We start from the raw sequence: 21,923 nt of genomic DNA, 5'->3' as shown, positions 1-21,923 counted from the left end.
CAATTTTCCTATTTTAAAAATAAGAGGTTAAGGCAAAAATAGTACCTTTTCATGGAGGTATGATGAGAATTATTTAGTTAACATTTGGGAAGCACCTAGAGGAGAACCTGGTGCAACAAAAATGTGATACCTTTTAAAATTAGATAAGCAGGCATGAACCTTAGCCTGTAAAACTGAGTGAACTAAAGTCCCCCCAAACCCACTTCTTTTTTTTGTTTTGTTTAGCTAAAACTGAAATTACTCTTTCCTCCATTCCAAGTGAGATGGTGCAAATTTACTTTCAATCAATTATCTGGCCACCTCACCACTCAGTCTTTTGTCTGAATTTGTATCTAAGTTGTTAACAGTTTACAAAATGCAAAGGCATCAAAGAGAGGGAATGGCAGGAATAAATACCGCTTTTTTCTGCCTTCTGTCCTTTCTCTCCTGAATTATCCATCATCTCATCATCTTCTTAATCCTTAATCTAAGTGAGTAGCAAACAAAGATACCCCTGTTTCTTATCCTCAGGTCTTTTTAGGTCTAAAGAACCTCACAAGCTCTTTACGTTTACAGAAAAATAACTTACAATTCTTGTTATCTACTGCCAACTATGATATATCACAGGGTGTACACACATGGGGTACACCTACTGTGATATCAGGAGTGAAATCTTCCTAAATGTTATGAATAATGTGACACATTGTACACGCACTGTGATATCAGGAGTAGTATCTCCTTAGGATATTAGGAGTAATATCACCCTGTGATGTTAGGGGTAATGTCTGCCTAAAATATTACAAATAATATCACAGTGTGTACATCCACTATGAAATTAGTGGTACTATCTCTCTAGGATATTACAAATAATATCACAGAGTGTAAACACATGGTGTACAGCCACTGTGATATTAGAAGTAATAACTCCCTGGAATATTGTGAATAATGTCACAGGGTGTACACCCACTGGGATATTAGCAGTAATATCTCCATAGGATATTACAAATGATATCATAGGGGGTGTACACACATGGTGTACACCCCCTGTGATACTAGAAGAAATATCTTTTTAGGATATTACAAATAATATCACAGGGTGTACACCCACTGTGATATTATGAGTAGTATCTCCGTAGGATATTATGAATAATATCACAGAATGAACACATATGTCGTACATCCACTGTGATATTGGGAGTAATATTTTCCTAGGATATTATAAATAGTATCACAGGATGTACACTCACTGTGATATTAGGAGTAATATCTACATAGGATATTACAAATAATATTACAGGAGTACACCCACTGTGATATCAGAAGTAATATCTTCCTAAACTATTACAAATAATATCACAGGGTGTACACCCACTGTGATATAAGGAATAATATCTTTCTAGGATATTACCAACAATATCACAGGGTGTACATCCACTGTGATTTTAGGAGAAATATCTCCTTAGGATATTATGAATAATATCAGAGAATCTACACACACTGTGATATTAAGAGCAATATCTCATTAAGATATTACAAATCATATTCCAGGGTATACAACCACTGTGATATTAGGAGTACTACCTCCCTTGAATATTACAAATAATATCACAGTGTGTATATCCACCGTGTTATTAGGAGCAATATTTCCCTAGTATATTATGAATAATATCACAGGGCATACACATATGATGTATACCCAATGTTAAATTAGGAGTAATGCATCCTTAGGATATTATGATTAATATCACATGGGGTACACCCACTGTTATATTAGAAGTAATAACTCCCTAGAGTATTATGAATGTCACAGAGTGTATACTCACTGTGATATTAGTAGTAATATCTCCATAGGTTATTACAGATGATATCACAGGGTGTACACACATGGTGTATACCCACTGTGATATTGTGATATTAAGAGAATATCTTCCTAAGATATTACAAATAATATCACAGGGTATACACTCACTATGGTATTAGGATTAATATCTCCATAGGATATTATGAAAAATATCACAGAATGAACACATAAGTTGTATTCCCAGTATGATATTGGGAGTAATATTTTCCTAGGATATTACAAATAATATCACAGGATGTACACCCACTGTGCTATTAGGAGTAGTATCTCCCTAGGATATTACAAATAATATAACAGGTGTACAGCAACTGTGATATTAGGAGTAGTATCTCCCTAGGATATTACAAATAATATAACAGGGTGTAAACCCACTGTGATATTAGAAATAATGTCTCCATAGAATATTATGAGTAATATCATAGGGTTTACACCCACTGTGATATTAAGAGTAATATCTCCCTAGCATAATATGAATTATATCACAGGGTTTACCCATATAGTTTACACACACTGTGATATTAGGAGTAATATCTTTCTAGGATATTATGAGTAATATCACAGGGTGTACACACACTATGATTTTAGGAGTAATATTAGCCTAGGACATTATGAATAATACACCAGGGAGTACAACAACTGTGATATAAAGAGTCATATTTTCCTAGAATATTACCGATAAATATCACAGTTTGTACACCCACTGTGATATTTGAAGCAATATCTCCCTTGGATATTTATTATGAATCATATCAGAGGGTGTACTCCCACTGTGATAATCAAAGTAATATCTTCCTAGAGTATTATGAATCGTATCACAGGGTGTACACCCACTGTGATATTCAGGGTAATATCTTGCTAGGATATTTTGAATTATATCACAGGATGTACACTCACTGTGATACTAGGGGTGATATCTCCCTTGGATAGTATGAATTATATCACAGTGTGTACACACATGGTGTACACTCACTGTGATACTAGGAGTGATATCTCCCTAGGAGAGTACAAATGATATCACAGGGTGTACACACATGTCATACTCCCACTGTGATACTAAGAGTGACTTCTCCATAGGATAGTACAAATTGTATCACATGATGTACATACATGGTGTACACCCACTGTGATACAAGTAGTGATATCTCCCTATAATGGCATGAATAATAGCACAGGGTGTACACACAGGGTGTACATTGACTGTGATACTAGGAGTGATATCTCCTTAGGATAGCATGAATAATAGCACAGGGTGTACATTCACTGTGATAGTAAGAGCGATATCTCCCTGGGATAGTATGATCTATAGCAAAGGGTGTACACACATGGTGTAAACCCACTTTGATACTAAAAGTAATATCTCCCTGGGATAGTATGAATCACAGCACTGCGTGTACACACATGATGTACATCCTCTGTGATAGTAGGAGTGATATCTTTCTGGCATAGTGTAAATCATAGCACATGGTGTACACACATGGTGTACAGCCATTGTGATACTAGGAGTGATATCTTTCTGGGATAGTTCGAGTCATGGCACAGAGTGTACACAAATGGTGTACACTCACTGTGATACTAGGAGTGATATCTCTCTAGGATAGTATGAATAATAGCACAGGGTGTATACACAGGGTGTACATTCACTGTGATAGGAGTGATATCTCCCTGGGATAGTACGATTTATAGCACAGGGTGTACACACACGGTGTACACCCAGTGTGATACTGAAAGTCAGATTTTCCTGGAAAGTATGAAACATAGAACAGGTTGTACACACATGGCGTACACCCACTTTGGTACTAAAAAGTGATAACTCCCTGGAATAGTATGAATAATAGCACTGGGTGTATACCATGTGTACAGGCACTGTAATACTAAAATAGTAAAGTACACGCACTGTAATACTAAAAGTGATATCTTCCAGAAATAGTACAAATCATAGCACAAGGTGTACACACATGGTGTACACTCATTGTAATACTAGGAGTAATATCTCTTTGAAATAGTATGAATCATGGCACAGGGTGTATACACATGGTGTACACCCACTGTAATACTAGAACTGATATCTCCCTGGGATAGTATGAATTATAGCACAGAGTGCACACACATGATATACTTTCACAGTAATTCTAGGAGTGATATCTCCCTGGGATAGTAAAAATAGGGATACTACTCACAGGGTGTACACTACTGTGCTATCAGGGGTAATATCCCCCTAGGATATTACAAATAATCTCACAGAATGTACACAGATGGTGTACACTCACTGTGATATTAGGAATAATATCTCCCTAGGATATTATGAATAATCTCACAGTGTGTATAGCCAGTGTGATATTAAGAGTAATATCTTCCTAGGATATTATGAATAATTTCACAGGGTGTACACCAACTTTGTTATTAAAAGTAGCGTCTTTCTAGAATATTATGAATAATCTTACAGCAAGTGTACACACATGGTATATACCCACTGTGATATTAGGAGTAATATCTCCCTAGGATATTACAAACACTCTCACCACTGCAGGATATTACAAACAATCTCACCATGGCTGTATGCTCACATAGTGTATAGCCACGGTGATATTAGAGGTAATATCTCTGTAGAATATTCAAAGTAAAATCACAGAGTTTAGACACATGGTGTACACCAACTGCGATGTTAGGATTAATATCTCCCTAAGATATTACAAGTAATATCACATGATGTACACCAACTGATATTCAGAGTAATATCTCCTTAAAATAGTACAAGTAATATTACAGGGTGTATAGCCACTGTGATATTCAAAGTAATATCTCCTTAGGATATTACGAGTAAAATCATAGAATGTTCACCCACTGTGATATGTGGGGTAATATCTCTTTAGGATATTACGAGTAATATCACATTGCATACACCCAGTGTGATATTTGAAGTAATATCTCCCTAGGATATTACAAGAAATATCAAAGGGTGTACAACCACTGTGATATTCAGAGTAATATCTTTGTAGGATATTACAAATTGTATCACAGGGTGTACACCCACTGTGATATTCAAAGTAATATCTCCCTAAAATATTACGAATCATAACACAGCTGAATACACAGAATGCATACCCACCGTGATGTTTGGAGTAATATTCCCCTATGATATTACAAATCATATCACAGGGTCTAAACACAAGGTGTACACCCACTGTGATATACGGAGTATTATCTTCCTAGAATATTACAAATAATATTACAGGGTGTACACCCATTGTGATATTAGGAATAATATCTCCCTAGGATATTATGAAAAATATCACAGGGTATACACAAACTGTGATAGTAAAAGAAATATGTCCTTAGAATTTTTCTAACAATATCACAGAGTGTACACCCACTGTGGTATTAGAAGTAATATCTCCCTAGGATATTGTGAACGATATCACAGAGTGTACACCCACTGTGATATTAGGAGTAATATCTTTCTAGAATATTATGAATAATATTACAGGTTGTACATTCACTGTGATGTTAGAAGTAGTATTTCCCTAGGATATTCTAAATGATATCACAATGAGAGTACACTATGTGTGTACATATGTGTAATATGTCCCTAGGATATTACAAATGATCTCAGAGGGTGTACACCCACTGTGATTTTATAAGTGATATAGGCCTAGGATAGTACAAATAATCTCACAAGGTGTACACCCACTGTAGTTTTGGGAGTAATATCTCTCTAGGATATTATGAATAATCTCATAGGGTGTACATACACTGTGACTTTTGGAATAATATCTCCCAAGCATATTATAAATAATCTCACAATGTGCACACCCACTCTAATATTAGGAGTAATGTCTCCTTAGGATATTACCAATAATCTCACAGGCTGTACACCCACTGCGATATTAGGAGTAATATCTCTCTATAATATGGCAAATAATCTACAGGGTTTACACCTACTCTGATATTAAAAGCAAAATCTCCCTAGGATATTACAAATAATCTCAGAGGGTGTACACCCACTGGGATATTAAAAATAATATCACCCTAGGATTTACAAATAATCTTACAGGATGTATACTCACTGTGTTATGAGGTGTAGTATCTCGCTATGTTATTACAGATAATCTCACAGAGTGTACACCCACTGGGATATTAAAAATAATATCACCCTAGGATTTTACGAAAAATCTCACAAGGTATATACCCACTGTGGGTCATATCATCCTTTCACCCCTTGGATATTGAAAACATCACAGGGAGTGTGTACATCCCCTGTGATATTGAAAGTAATATCATTCTTTTCCTCTCTGGGCTTTAGGACATATATCACAGGGTGGGTGTACACTTCCTGCGATATTGGAATAATATAAGCCTTTAACCCTGTGGACATTAGAAACAATATCACAGCAGGGGTGTACACCCCCTGAGATATTGAAAGTACTGTCATCCTCTCCCCCACAGGATATTAGAAACAAATCACAGCAGGTGTGTACACCGCCTACAATATTGGGAGTAATATTATCCTGTCGTTTGATGGATATTAGAAACAATATAATAAGGGAGATGTAGAGCCCCTGTGATATTGGGAATAATATGCTATTTCTGGATAGTAGGAAAAATATCACATGGGGTATACACCCACTGCAGTATTGGGAGTATTATCACCTCCTCCTCCCCTGGATATTAGGAGCAATATCATAGGAATAGTGTACATCCCTTGTGATTTTGGAAGTGGTATTTTCCTCCATCAGAATATTAGTAACAATATCACAGAGGTGATGTACACCTCCCTCGATGTTGAGAGTAATGTTATTATTTTCCTCTCCTGCATACTGAAAATAATATTACAGAGTGGTGTATGCCACCTGCGATATAGGGAGTCACATCATCCTCTACTTTCCTGGATATTAGGAATTACATCACAGCAGTGGTGTACATCTGTGAGATATTAGGGGAAATATCCTCTCCCTATCTGGGATATTAGGCACAATATCACAATGAGGTGGTTACACCCCCCGCAACATTAGGAGTAATATCACCCTCTCTGCCCCTGGATATTAAGAACCATATCACAGGGGGCGGGGGCGTACAACCCCTGCGATATGAGGAGTAATATTACCTTTCCCCCCCGGATATTACAAACCATAATACACTCCTTGAGATATGGGGAGTAGTATCACCCTCTCTCCCCCTGGATATTATGAACCATATCACAAGGGGGTGTACACCTCTTGCGATAAGGGGAGTGATATCACCCTCTCCCTCCCTGGATATTATGAAACAAATCACAAGGGTGGTTCACACCCCACGATATGGAAAATAATATCACCCTCTCCCTCCCTGGATATTACAAACCATATCTCCGGGGGTTGTACACTCCCTGTGATATGGAGAGTAATATCACCCTCTCCCCCTGGATATTACGAACCATATCACATGGGGGTGTACACACGGTGTATTTACTCTATTGGCAATAGCATTATCTCCCTTTTTGGATATTACAAACAATATCACAAGGCGGTGTACACCCCTTGCGATATTGGGAATAACATCATCCTCTCCCTTTCTTTATAATAAAATCATTATTAGAGGGGGCGTGTACATCTCTTACGATATTGGGAATAATAACATACTGTCCACCTTTTAATATTAGGAACAATTTGACACGGTGTGTGTATACGCCCTGAGATTTTTAGGAGCAATATGCTCTTTTTCCCTGGATATTAGAAATAATGTCACATGGGGGGGTGTACATCTCTTGTAATATAACTTGTAATGTCATCCTGTCCCTAACTGGATATTAGAAACAATATCACATGGGAGGTGTACATTCCCTGTGATATTGGGAATAATATGCTTTTGCCCCTTTGATATTAGTAACAATACCATAGGGGGGTGTACATCCCCTGTGATTTTGGGAGTAATATTATCCTCTCTTCCACTGGATATTAGGAATAATATCACAGGGGAACGTACACTTCCTGCGATATTGGGAGTAACATCATCCTCTCCACCCCTGGATATTAGGAACAATATTACAGGATGGGTATACACCCACTGCGATACTGGGACTAATACCAACCTCTCCTCTTCTGGATATTAGGAACAATATCACACAGGGAGTGTACACACCCTACGATATTGAGAGTAATATCGTCCTCTCCCTCCCTGGATTAAAAAAAAATCAGAGTTAGGGTGTACACGCCTTGCAATATTGAGAGTAATGTTGTCCTCTCTTCCCCTGGATATTAGGAACAGTATCACAGGTGGGGTGTACACTCTTTGAAATATTGACAGTAATATCATCCTCTCCTCACCTGGGTATTAGAAACAATATCACAGAATGAGTGTAAACGCCCTGTGATATTTGGAGCACTATCCTCGTTTTCCCCCATTGATATTAACAACAATATCGCAGGGGGAGTGTACACCCCTTTCAATATTGGAGTGGGTGTACACCCCCCGTGATAGTGTTCCTAATATCCAAGGGGAAAGAGGATGATCTTGCTCCTAGTATCACCGGGGGTATATACATCGCAGGAGGTGTATACACTCTTTTGATGTTTTTTCTAATATCCAAAGGAAAAGAGAATGACATTAATCTAAATATCGCAAGGGATGTACACCCTCTGTGATATTGTTCCTAATAACAAAGTGGGGAGAGGATGACATTACTCCCTCGATCACAGGGAGTGTATACCCACCCTGTGATATTGTTCCTAATATTCAAAGAGAGAGAAGATGATATTACTCCCACAATTGCAGGGTGTGCACAACCACCCTGTAATATTGTTCCTAATATCCAGGGGGGAGAAAATGATATTACTTCCAATATCTCAGGGTGCATACACCACCCCTGTTATATGTTCCTAATATCCAGGGGGTGAGAGGATGACATTACTCCCAATACATCAGCTAATGTACACCTTTTCTGTAATACCGATCCTAATATCCAGGGGGGCAGAGGATGATATTACTCCCAATACTGCAGGGGTTTTACACCTCCCCTGGGATATTGTTCTTAATATTCACTGGGGGAGAGGATGATATTACATTCAACATCACAGGCAGTGTACACCTCACCCCTGTGATATTATTCCAAACATCTATGGGAAGAGAGGATGATGTTGCTCCCAATATCGCAGGTGCTATACACCCTCCCTGTGATATTTTTGCTAATATCCAGTGGGGAGACGATGATATTACTCCCCAATATTGCAGAAGGTGTACACTTTTCGGTGATATTGTTCCTAATATCCATGGGTGGGGGTGGGGGGAGAACATGATATTACTCAAAATACCGCAGGGATTGTACAACCCCCCTTTGATATAGTTCCTAATAAGCAGAAGTGGAGAGGATAATATTACTCTCAATGTCGCAACGGTTGCACACTAACCATTTGTTTCTAATATCCAAGGGGAAAGACAATATTACTCCCAATATCACATGAAGTGTACACCCACTCTGTGATGTGGTTCCTAATATCCACGGGGGATGGGGATAATATTGCATCCAATATCTCTGGGGGAGTAGAGATATTGGTCTGAATATCCATTGGGGGTGTAAATGATATTAATCCCCAAAACGCAGAGGATGTACACTCTTTCTGTGATATTTCTCCTAATATCCAGGGATGGACAGGATGGCATTACTCCCAGTGTTCCATGGGGTGTTCACTCCCCTGTGATATGGTTATTAATATTAATACTGTGATATTGTTCCTAATATCCAGAAGGGAACAGGATGAAATTACTCTCAATATCGCAGGGACTGTACACCCCACCTGTAATATTGTTTCTAATATCCAGGAACGGAGAGAATGATATTACTTCTAATATCCCAGGGGGTGTACACCCCTCCTGTGATATTGTTCTGAATATCCATGAGGGAAAGGATGATATTACTCCCAATATCGCAGGGGCTGTACACCTTTTCTGTGATATTGTTTCTAATGTCCAGAGGGGAGAGGATGATATCACTTCCAAAATCTCAGGAGGTGTACACCCCACTGTGATATTGTTCTTAATATCCAAATGGGTCAGGATGATATTACTCCTGATATTGGAGAAGGTGTACACCAATTCTGTGATATTGTTCCTAATATCCAGGGGGGGAGAGGATGATATTACCGCCAATATTGCAGACTGCTGTACATCCCCTCCGTGATATTTTTCCTAATATCCAAATGGGGAGAGGCTGATATAACTCTCAATATCGCAGAGGGTGTACACAACCCTGTGATATTGTTCCTAATATTTAGGGGGAAATAGGATATTACTCCCAATATTGCAGGGGCTGTACACCCACCCTGTGGTATTATTTCTAATATTAAGGGGGAGAGAGAATGATATTACTCCCAATATCTAGGGGGTGTACACCCCGTGTGATGTTTTGCCTAATATTCAGGGAGAAAGAGGGTGATAATACTCTCAATATTGCAGGGGGTGTACACCCCTCCTTGATAATGTTTCAAATATCCAGGGAGGGAGAGGATGATATTACTCCCAATATAGCAGGAAATGTGAACCCCTGAATGAGAGGATGCTATTACTCCCCATATCGCAGGGGGTGTGCACCCCTTCTGTGGTATGGTTCCTAATGTCCAGGGAAAAAGAGGACGATATTACTCCCAATATTGCAAAGGGTGTACATCCCCTTATAATATGGTTTTAATATTTAGAAGGAGAGAGTATAATATGACTTTCAATATTTCAGGCGGTATACACCCCTTCCATAATGTCATTCTTAATTTCCAGTGTGGGAGAGGGTGACATTACTCCCAGCATCGCAGGGGGTGTGTACCCTTCTGTAATATTTTTCTTAGTATTCAAAGGTAGAGAGGATAATGTTACTCCCAAAACCGCAGGTGGTGTGCACCCACTTGTGATATCTTTCTAATATTCAGGGGCAGAGAGGACGATATTACTCCCAATATTGCAGATAGTGTACAACCACTGTGATATTGTTTCTAATAGCCAGGTGGGGAGAGAATCATATCACTCAAAATATCACAGGGGATGTACATCCTTCCTGTAATATTGTTCCTAATATCCAGGTTGAGAGAAGATGATGTTACTCTCAATATCGCACTGGGTAGACACCTCCCCTGTGATATTGTTCATAATATCCCGAAGAAGAGAAGATGACATTATTCCCAATATATCGGGGAGTGTACACCCCCTCTTTGATACTGTTCCTAATATCTTGGGAGAAAGAAAGTGATATTATTCCCAATATCGCATGGGGCATACACCTCCCGTGTTATATTGTTCTTAATATCTGGTGGAGGAAAGATGATATTATACCCCATTTCACAGGAAGTGTACACCATCATAGTGATATTGTTCCTGATCTCCTGGGGGCAGAGGATGATATTACTTTTATTATTGTGGAGGGTGTATACTCACTCTGTGATATTGTTCCTAATATTCACGGGGGAAGAAAATATTACTCCCAATATCACATGGAGTGTACACTCACCATGTGATATTGTTCCTAGTATCCAGGGGTAAAGAGGATAATATCACACCCAGTATCGTCGGGTGTGTACACCCCCCCTGTGATATTGTTCCTAATATTCAGGTGGGTGCAGGATGATATTACTCCCAATATCGCAGGAGGTGTACACCTCTACTGTGATATATTTTTTAATTTTCAAGGGGGGAGAGAATGACATTTCTCCCAATATTGCAAAGAATGTACATTCCCCCAGTGATATAGCTTCTAATATCCAGAGCATCAGAGGATGATATTACTCCCAATATCGCTAGAAGTGTACACCCCCTCTGTGATGTTGTTCCTAATATCCAGAACCTGATAGGATAATATTACCTCCAATATCACATGGGGTGTACACACCCCTGTGACATTGTTCCTAATCTCCAAGGAGAGAGAGGCTATTACTCCCAGTATAGCAGGGGGTGTACACTCCCCCTGAGACATTGTTCCTAACATGCAGGGAGGGGAAGGATTTTGTTACATTTAATATCGCAGGTATAACATTGTTTCTAATATCCAGGGGGTTGGGGATGACATTACCCCCAATATCACAAGGACTGTACCCCCTCTGTGATATTGTTTCCAATATTCAGGCGGGGAGAGGATGATATGACTCCAAATATCTTAGGCGTGTACACGCCCTGTATAATAGTGTTTGTAATATCCAGAAGTGGGGAGGATGATATTACTCTCAATATCAAAAAAAGATGTACACCCGCCCAGCAATATTGTTTTTAATATCGAAGGGTGGAAAAGATGATATTACTCCCAATATTGCAGGGGATCTACACCCTCTTTGTGATATTGGTCCTAACATCCAACAGGGGAAAGGATAATACTGATCCTTTCCTGTTATATTGTTCCTAATATCCGGGGGTTGGGAGAGTTATATTACTCCCAATATCGCAGGGATGTACGCCACCCCCACGATATTGCTCATAATATCCAGTTGGGTTAAAGGATAATATTACTCCCAAATTCACAGGGGGTGTACAGCCCCCCCATAATGTTGTTTTTAATATCCTAGTTTGTAGAGGATAATATTACTCCAAATGTCTTAGAGGCTGTACACCACTCCCTTTGATATTGTTTCTAATATACAGGGGGAAAGAGGAAGATATTACTCCCAATATTGCAGGCAGTGTAAACCCCTCCTGTGATATTGTTTCTTATATCCAGGCAGGGAGAGAATAATATTACTGCCAATATCACAGGGGGTGTACACTCACACTGTAATATTGTTCCTAATATCCAGGGGAGGAGAGAAAGACATTACTCCCAATATTCTAGGGGGTGCACCTCCCCTTTGATATTGTTCCTAATATCCAAGAGGGAGAGGAGATTACTCTCAATATCGCAGGAAGTGTATACCCTCTCTGTGATATTGTTTCTAATATTTAGAGAGGAAGATGATGATATTACTCCCAATGTTACAAAGGGTATACACCCCCCCCCCCGTGTTATTGTTCCTAATATCCAGGGGGGAAGAGTATGGTATTATTCCGAAAATCACAGGGGGTGTACACACCCTCTGTGATATTTTTCCTAATATCCTGGGGGGAGAGAATGCTATTAGTCCTAATATCACAGGAGGTGTAGACCTCCACTGTGACATTGTTTCTAACATCCTACGGGGGAGAAAATAATATTACTCCCAATATCACAGGGAGTGTTCCCCCCGCCATAATACTATTGTTAATATTCAGGATAAGAGAGTACATTACTTCAAATATCTCAGGGGATGTACACTCCCCCTGTATATTGTTCCCAATATCCTGGGGGGAGAAGATGACATTACTTGCAATATCGCAGGGGGTGTACACCCCCTCTGTGGTATTGTTTCTAATATTCAGGAAGGGTGAAGATGATAATATTTGCAGTATCACAGGGGGTGTACATCCCTGTGTATATAATATAATATTAATATTACTCATAATATTATATAATATAATATTACTCATAATATTACTCTTATAGTCACCATGTGACTATACTGTGAGTGTACACCATGTATGTACAATGTGGGATATTATTCAAAATATCCTGGGGAGATATTAGTCTCCTATCACAATGTGTGTACATGATGTGTGTACACCCTGGGATATTATTCATAATATTATATGAATCATATGTGATATTACTCTGCTAATATCACAGTGTGTGATATTAAATCCAGTATCACAGAGTGTACACTCTTCGATATTTTGCACCATGTGTACACCCTCTGGGATATTATTCATAATAATTTGGGGATATATTGCTCTTCTAATATCACAGTGTGTTTACACTTTTTTTGTACATCCTGGTATATTATTCGTAATATCCTGGGGAGATATTACACTCATAATATCACAGTAGGTGTTCACCATGTTTTTATACCCTGGAATATTATTCATAGTATCCTGGGGAGATATTAATCTCACAATATCACAGTGGGTTTACACCATGTGTGTACACTCTGAGATATTATTTGTAATATCCTCGGAAGATATTACTCCTAATATCACAGTGGGTGTACACCATGTGGGTACACCCTGGGATATTTTTCACAATATCTGGGGGATGTATTATTCTCCTAATATTACATTGGTTGTACACCATATGCGTACACCCTGAATATTATTTGTAATATCCTTGGGAGATATTACTTTCCTAATACCACAGTGGGTGTACAAAATCTGTGTACAACCTGGGATATTATTCATAATGTCTTGTGAGATGTACAAAATTTGTATACACCCTCTCAGATATTATTTGTAATATTTTGGGGAGATATTTCTCTCCTAATGTCACAGTGCGTTTACACCTTGTTTGTACATCCTGGGATATTATTTGTAATATCCTGGGGAGATATTACTCCCCTAATATCAAGGTAGGTGTTCACCATATTTTTACAGCCTGGAATATTATTCATATTATCCTGGGGAGATATTACTCTCTTAATATCACAGTGGGTTTACACCATGTGTGTACACCCTGGGATATTATTCGTAATATTTTGGGAAGATATAATTCCTAATATCAATGTGGGTGTACACCCAAATATATTATTCATAACATACTGGAGAGATATTACTTTTAATACCACAGTGAGTGTACACACTGGGATATTGTTCATAATAATATTACTCCTTATATCACAGTGGATGTGCTCCGTGTGGGTACTTTCTGGGATATTATTTGTAATATCTTGGAGTGATATTAGTCTCCTACTATCACAGTAAGTGTACACCATGTGTGTATACCCTGGGATATCATTTGTAATATCTGGGGGAGTTATTATTCTCCTAATATTACATTGGGTGTATACCATGTGCGTACACCCTGGATATTATTTGTAATATCCTAGGGAGATATTAATTTCCTAATATCACAGTGGGTGTGCAACATTTGTGTACAACCTGGGATATTGTTTGTAATATCCTGCAGAGGTGTTACTCTCCTAATATCAAAGAGGGTTTATATACCATGTGTTTACACCCTCTGGGATATTATTCATAATACTTGGGGAGCTATTACTCTCCTAATGTCACAGTGCGTTTACACCTTATTTATACATCCTGGGATATTATTTGTAATATCCTGGGGAGTTATAATCTCCTAATCTCCTAATATCAAAATAAGTGTTCACCACGTTTGTACACCATGGAATATTATTTGTAATATCCTGGGGAGATATTACTCTCCTAATATCACAGTGGGTTTACACCATATGTGTACACTCTGGGATATTATTCATAATATCATGGGGAGATATCACCCTCCTAATATCACAGTGTGTGGTATTAACCTAATATCACAGAGAGCATACACTCTTTCTTTGATATTGTTCATAATATCTGGGGTGAAAAAATGATATTACACCCCCCGCAATATGAAGAATAATATCACCTTCTTCCCCCACCGGATATTACAAACCATATCACGGGGCGATGAACAATCCCTGAGAAATGGGGAGTAATATCGCCCTCTCCCACCCCTGGATATTACGAACAATATCACAGAAGAGTTAACACCCCCATCGTATGGGGAGTTATCTCACCCTCTCCCCACCGTCGGTTATTAGGAACCATATCACTGTGGGGTGAACACCCCTTGAGATATGGGGAGTAATATCACCCTCTCCCCCCCAATATTACAAACCATATCACGTCGGGGTGAACACACCCCGTGACATGGGAAGTAATATCATTCTCTCCCCCCCTCCCCCGATATTACGAACCGTATCACTGGGCTCGGGTGAACAGTTCCCGCCATATGGGGATTAGTATCACCCTCTCCCCCACCCGGATGTTACAAACCATATCACGGGCGGTGCACACCCCCTGAGATATGGGGAATAATGTTACCCTCCCCCGCATATTACGAACGATATCATAGGGGGGTGAACAGCCCCGCAGTATGGGGAGTAATATCACCATCTCACACCCTTGGATATTGCGAACTATATCAAGGGGTGGGGTGAACACCCCCCAAAATTGGGAAAGTAATATTGCTCTCTCCCTCCTCCGGATATCACCATCCATATCATGGAGGCGTGAACACTACTTGCCATATGGGGAGGAGTATTATTCTCTCCTCCCCCGGGGTATTAGGAACCATATCACAAGGGTGTGAACACTCCCTACGATATCGGGAGGAATATCACCCTCTCCCTCCCCTCCTCCCCGCATACTAGGAACCATATCACGGGGAATGAACCTTCCTGCCCCTGTGATATGGAGAGTAGTATCACCCTCTCTGTCCCCTCTGGATATTACCAATCATATCCCGGGGGTTGAACTGTCCCCGCTGTATAGGGAGTAATATCACCCTCTCCCCATCTACATATTACGAACTATATCACGCAGGTGTGAAGAGCCACAGCGATATGGGGAGTAATATCACCCTTTCCCCGCCCTGGATATTATGACCTATATCACGGGGTAGTGAACAGCTCCTGCGATATGGGGAGTTATATCACCCTCTCCCCCCCCGGATATTACTTTCCATACCGGAGGGTGAAAGTTCTCGCGGTATGGGGAGTTAGTCTCTTAGACGGTAGAGTATGACATTACTCCCTATATAACAGTGGGTGTACATCCACCCAGGTAGATGTACTCTTAATATTCAGGGAAGAAGAAAATGATATTACTCCCAGCATTGCAGGGAGTGTACACCCTTTGTGAGATTGTTCTTAATATCCAGAGGGGTAGAGGATGGTATTACTTTCAATATTGCAGGCTATGTACATTCACCCTGTGATATTGCTCCTAATATCCAGGAAGGGAGAGGATGATATTACTCCCCATATAGCAGGAGGTGTATACCCACGCTGAGATATTGCTCCCAATATCCAGGGGTGGCAGAGTCTCATATTACTTGCAATATCACGGGGGGTGTACATCTCCCCTGTTATATTTATCTTAATAATCAAAGGCGGAGAGGATGATATTACTCTCAATATCAAAGGAAGTGTACAGTCCTGTGTGATATTGTTCCTAATATCCAGTAGGGGAGAAAATAATATTACTCCCCATATCACAGGAGGTGTACACCCACTCTGTTATATTTTTCCTAATATACAATGTGGGAGAAGATAATATTCTCAATATCGCAGGGGGTGTACACCTTCCCTGTAATATTGTCCTTAATATTCAAAGGCAGAGAGGGTGTGATATTACTCCCAATATCGCAAAAAGTGTACACTTTCATGTATTATGTTCTTAATATCCGGAGGGGTGGAGAGGATGATATTACTTTTAATATCGCAGGGAGTGTACAGGCCCCCAATGATATTGTTACTAATTTCAATGTGGGAGAGGATGATATTATTCCCAATATTACAGGGGGTGTACACCCCACCTGTGATATTATTCCTGCTCTCCAGAAGAAGAGAGAATGATATTACTCCCAATAGTGCTGGGGGTGTACACCCCCCTGTGATATTGTTCCTAATAAATAAAGGAAGAGATGATAATTTTACTTCTAATACAGCAAGGGGTGTACACCTACCTGTGATATTGCTCCTAATATCCAAAGAGGAAGAGCATGATATTGCTCCCAATATCGCTGTGGGTGTACATTCACCCTATGATATTGCTCCTGATATCCAGGGGATAGAGTATTACATTACTCCCAATATAACAGTGGGTGTACATCTACCTGGTGATTTTGCTCCTAACATTCAGAGAAGAAGAAAATAATAATACCACCAATATCGCAGGGAGTGTACACCCCCTCTGTGAGATTGTTCCTAATATCCGGAGGGGGAGAGGATGAAATTACTCCCAATATTGAAAGCTTTGTATACCAATCCTGTGATATTGTTTCTAATATCCAGGAAGGGAGAGGATGATATTATTCCCATATAGCAGAGGTGTACACCCACCCCCAGGATATTGTGCCTAATATCCAGGGGGTGGGGTGGGTGAAAACGTGATATTACTCCCAATATCGCAGGGTGTCTACATCCCCCCTGTGATATTGTTCTTAATATTCAAAGAAGGAGAGGATGACATTATTCCCAATATTGAAGAAAGTGTACACTCCTGTGTGATATTGTTTCTAATATCCAGAAGATGATATTACTCCCCATATCGCAGGAGGTGTATACCCACTCTGTTATATTTTTCGTGTCATGCAGGGAGGAGGGTAAAATATTATTCCCAATATCGCAGGGGGTGTGAACCCCTCCTGTGATATTGTCTGTAATATTCAAATGTGGAGAGAATGATATTACTCCCAATATTGCAGAAAGTGTACACCCCCCAGTGGTATTGTTCCCAAGATCCAGGAGAGAAGAGGATGATATTACTTTAAATATCACCGGAGGTGTACACGCCCCCAGTGATATAGTTCCTAATTTCAACGTGGGAGAGGATGATATTACACCCAATATCACAGGGGTTATAAACACTTCTGTGATATTGTTCTTAATATCCAGTGGGGGAGAGGATGATATTACTCCCAATACTGTAGAGGGTGTACACCTATCTGTGATATAGTTTGTAATTGCCAGAAGGGGAGATGATATTACTCACAGTATGGTAAACAAGCTGTGTGTCCACCGTGGATCATAACATCCAGGGGGAGATAGGGGGGTGATATTACTTCCCGTACCATGGGAGGTGTCCACCCCCATGCGATGTGTATCATAAGATCCGAGGCGGACAGGGGGTTGATACTACTCCTCATACCAAGACATCACATACCTATTCTCAAATTATACTATAATTATACAGTAACTAAAACAACACGGTACCGATGCAAAAACAGACACATATGCCAATGGAATAGGTTTGAGAACTCAGAAGTAAAGCCATAAATGTACAACCATTTATCTTCAACAAAGCTAACAATAACAAGGAATGGGAAGGGAAATAAATCACTATCCAATAAATGGTGCTGAGATATTTGACTAGCCATATGTAGAAGATTGAATCTGGATCTCTACCTTTCACCATATTCAAAAATCATCACAAGATGGATTAAAGACTTAAATGGAAAACCTAAAACTATAGAAACCCTAGAAGAAAACAGGAAATACCATTCTGGACATTGGCACTGGCAAGGACTTCATGACAAAGATTCCAAAAGCAATTCCCACAAAAACAAAAATGGACAAGTGGGACCTAATTAAACCAAAGAACTTCTGCACAGTGAAATAAGCCATGAACAGAGTAAACAGACAACCTACAGAATGGAAGAAAATATTTGCAAACTATGTATCCAACAAAGGTCGAGTATCCAAAATCTATAAGGAAATTATGTTAAGCAAAAAACAACCCCATTAAATAATGGACAAAGGACATAAACAGACATTTCTCAAAAGAAGACAGACAAGCAGCCAATAAACAAAGGAAATAGTGCTCAATATCACTAGTCATTAGAAAAATGCATATCAAAACCAAAATGAGATACCATCTCACACCAGTCAGAATGGCTGTTGATAAAAATGTAAAAAATCACCAGATGCTGGTGAGGTTACAGAGAAAGAAGAACGCTTACATACTGTTGGTGGGAATGTAAATTAGTTCAGCTACCTTGGAAAGTCATATGGCAATTCCTAAAAGAACTTAAAACAGAACTGCCATTCAACCCAGCAATCTCATTACTGAGTATACCATCTCCCAAAATAAGTCATTCTACCAAAACGATGCATGCATGCATACATTCATTCCAGCTCTATTCACAATAGCAAAGATATGGAATCACCCTAGATGCCCCTCAACGGTGGACTAGAGAAACAGAATATAGTACATATACACCATGGAATACTATGCAACTATGAAAAACAACAAGATCATGCCAATTGCTACGACATCGATGGAGTAGGAGGTCATTATCCTAAGCAAATTAATTCAGGAACAGAAAACCAAATACCACATGTCCTCTCTTAGAAGTGGAAGTTAACCATGGAGTACACATAGACACAAAGAAGTGAACAATAGATACTGGGGCCTGCTTGAGGGTGGAGGATGAGAGGAGGATGAGGATGTAAAAGTTGTCAGGTGTTATGCTGATTACCTGGGTAACAAAATGATCTGCACATCAAACTTCCATGACATGGAATTTACCCAGCTAAAAAACCTCCACTTGTCCCTTGGACCAAAAATAAAAGTCGGAAAAAAAAGATTAGTGATAGAGCTTGCCCTTATACGTAAGTTTTGAATTTATATTATTTCATCCCATATACAAACTACTTTTCTCATACACATACTTCTTTCTGTGTGTTTGCGGGGGGGCACGTGTTTTAAAGGAAAGTATAATGTTTTATCATGGTTTTTGCTTCAGTGGCTTTAGGATAAATTAAAAGTCAACTTTGGGGCCAGGAAAAAAAAAATCTCTCTTTGACACCCATTATAATAATTCTTTTTTGGAATTTTACTGTAAGAAAGCTTCTTGCTAAGAAGTGTAAATCTGCTATTTTTCTTTTACCTAATGCTTTCATATAGTTTTCTTTCTGACATTCTGATAATCTTCATGGCAGTAATTCTTTCTAGGTACAAATTTATCTGGAGAGTCTTTTAATATCTTAGTAAATGATCTGTGGAGAGACTGTTGGGAAACTTACATTGTAAGGTTGTTTGAGTAGGAGATTAAGACAACTACGTCAAGAAAAAAAGTCAAAGATGCAGCTCCTTGCAAGCAAGGGAAAATTATGAAAGTAATAACAGAAAAAAGCCCTATGTATGAAACAATCCTTTCATTAAACCACTAACTCTCAAAAGATGGAACTTTGAATAGTACGCATGGTAGTTTTGAATCAGAGATAATGAGGAATCAGGTTACATATGAATTTGCCTTTTACCTGAGGAAAGTAAGAGACCACTGCAGGGGTTTGAGCTGAGGTATGACACATCTGACTTCAGCTGAGAAAGGATCTCTCTTGCTGTATTAACAAGACCAGGGAGAAAAGCATGGAAGTAGTGAAACCTGTTCAAAATCCAATGCAATAATCTAGGTAAGAGATGATGGTGGCACGGACCAGGAGACAGAGAGAAGAGGGTGAAAGTTGATCAGATTCTACATATATTTTGAAGATAAAGCCAGCAAGACTTTTTGCTGGTTTGGAAGGCAAAAGAGAGGAATGAAAGTTGACTTTAAGGTTTTTGGCTTAAGCAACTGGAAGGAACGAATTGACATCAGTTGAAATGGGGAAGGCTGTAGATAGAGCAGTTTTGAAGAGAAAGAATTGGAGTCCAGTTTGGGACTTGTGAAGTTTTAGATATCTATTATTCATCAAAGTGGCAATGTAGAGCAAGTAGTGGTAGTGTTAACCTGGATTTCACAAAGGAGGCCAGCATTACATATATAAGTTTGGGAATCACTGTCATAAAAAAATGGAAGGGAACATGAAGGGACAGTGTGTAATTAGAAAAAACAAAAACAAAAACAAAACCACCAAAGATTGAGCCCTGAGGTACTCTATCATTAAAAGTTCTAGAAAATAGAAGAAATCATCTAAGAAGACTGAGTAAAAGCAATTGTTGAAGTAGGAGGAAAACTAAGAGATTATTTTACTCTAGAAGTTAAGTGAAAAAGTATATTTGTATTTTACACAGTTTGGGCTGCTACAACTAAGTACCATAGATGGAACGACTTACAAGCAACAGAAATTTATTTCTCGCAGTTCCGGAGGCTGAAAGTTCGAGTTGGGGTGCCAGCATGATCGCGTGATGGTGAGGGCCCTTTTCTGGGTTGGAGACTTCAGACTTCTTATTGTATCCTTGCATCGCAGAAAGCGGCGGAGAGAGCTCTCTGGAGTCCCTTTTATAAGGGCACTAATCCCATTAATGAGGGGTCCATGCCAATGACCTAATTATTTCCTCAAGTTCCTGCCTCTTAATACCATCACATTGAGGGTGAGGATTTTAATATATAAATTTTGGGGGGGACACAAATATATAGTTCATAATATAGAAGAGAAGTTTATGTTTAGCGGTGGAGATTAAATGCAAATTACAAGGAGAGGGGGAATTGAAAAACAACAAATACAGACAACTTTTTAAAGGTGTTTTGCTGCAAAGAGGAATAAAAAAAATTGGAAGGGAAGCTAGTTGGAGAAGTGGAGCCAAGAGAATATTTTAAAAATTAAAGAAATAACAGCTTGTTTGCATG

General features: G+C 39.2%; 1 long non-coding RNA gene across 1 annotated transcript in view; it reads left to right on the top strand.

The window, feature by feature from the left end:
* The window catches only part of LOC139363590 (uncharacterized), a 105,485-nt gene extending 84,058 nt beyond the window's left edge, over positions 1-21,427 (top strand). The window contains exon 3 of the long non-coding RNA XR_011624255.1: positions 21,368-21,427. This is a non-coding gene — a long non-coding RNA (uncharacterized lncRNA). The remainder of the gene's footprint in view (positions 1-21,367) is intronic.
* Positions 21,428-21,923: the final 496 nt, after the last annotated feature.

This window comes from Macaca nemestrina, chromosome 6, assembly GCF_043159975.1.
Source record: "Macaca nemestrina isolate mMacNem1 chromosome 6, mMacNem.hap1, whole genome shotgun sequence".
NCBI lineage: Eukaryota > Metazoa > Chordata > Mammalia > Primates > Cercopithecidae > Macaca > Macaca nemestrina.
This window is presented reverse-complemented; position numbering and strand designations above follow the sequence as displayed.